Here is a 1450-nt window from a genome sequence, read left to right on the forward strand (position 1 = left end):
TAGAGGGAGTCTTGCTCTTGTTGCCCAGGCTGGAGTGCAGTGGTGCAATCTTGGCTCACTGCAACCTCCTCCTCCTGGATTTCAGCAATTCTCCTGCCTCAGCCTCCCTAGTAGCTGGGATTACAGGCACCTGCCACCACACCTGGCTAATTTTTTGTACTTTTAGTAGAGACAGGGTTTCAGCATGTTGGCCAGGCTGATTTGGAACTCCTGACCTCAGATGATCCACCTGCCTTAGCTCCTAAAGTGTTGGGATCATAGAGGTGAGCCATAATGCCCAGCTCAATCTCAGGCATTCTTATGGCTGCTTCCTCCCCCTTAAAGGTCCCAGGAACCCAGAAAGCTGACATAGACCAAGAAAGAAACTTCTGTATTCAGTTTATTCAGTTTATAACATGACTCTTAATATCGTCATTGTCTCAATGCCCATCGTACTTTGAAGTCTTCTGGTTCTCATACTTACATGCTGTACCTGGGGATGGGAATCTAGGACCATCTTGGGACCCAGTGCCTATGCTACAGCCCACAGTGCATCCCCACCCTGCTCTGAGTCTTATAGCTCCATAACCCCTAAGATAAGGAAGGTCTCAATTCTCCGTTATATGAGAAGAAAGGAACCAGTCTCTCCTCCTGAGCTTCAGATGTCCTCTGCTTGCCCTTCCCTCCTTAAAACATTGCTTCTCTCTCTCTCAGAGGCACCTAGCAACATGAGTCAAAACTTTCCCAAAGGACAGGATGAGAGGATATTTTCAGGCAGCCTCTGAATGCCATGGAGGCCCTGTCTTCCTGCTTAGAGTGGAGGAAATGAAATTTTCTGGGAAAAAGAAGTTATTATCTCAATATTCAATTCTAACATTCCCACACAAGGGCTATAAATTGGTGGAGAACTGTCCTCTCCCAGCACATTGATTCTAGCCGAGGGCTTGGATTCAGAGAGATAAACAGAGATCTATGTCTACTCTGTCAGGATCATAGCTGATCTGAGCTAATGATGTCAAACCCAGGTAGGAAAGGATGATGTTAGTCCAGTCCTCCCAGAAGCAGATGCCAAGACAGGATTAAACCTAGAAAGGCTTTTGTTTTCGTTTTAAGGGCAATACTCATAAAGAAAATAGTAGTGTGGAGAGGAAGGGCAGCAGGAGAATGCTAGAACACAGCAGATCATGATTTAAGAAACAGAGAGGGCTGGACGGGTGGCTTACGCCTGTAATCCCAGCATTTTTGGCAGCCGAGCCTGGCGGATCACCTGAAGTCAGGAATTCAAGACCAGCTGGCCAACATGAAAAAACCCTGTCTCTACCAGAAATACAAAAATTAGCCGGGAATAGTGGTGGGTGCCTGTAATTCCAGCTAGCTGGGAGGGTCGAATTGCGTGAACCACAGAGGTGGAGGTTGCAGTGAGCCGAGATCACCAAAAGAAAGGAAGAGAGAGAGAGAGAGAGAAAGAGAG

This window comes from Cebus imitator, unplaced genomic scaffold, assembly GCF_001604975.1.
Source record: "Cebus imitator isolate Cc_AM_T3 unplaced genomic scaffold, Cebus_imitator-1.0 Scaffold28, whole genome shotgun sequence".
NCBI lineage: Eukaryota > Metazoa > Chordata > Mammalia > Primates > Cebidae > Cebus > Cebus imitator.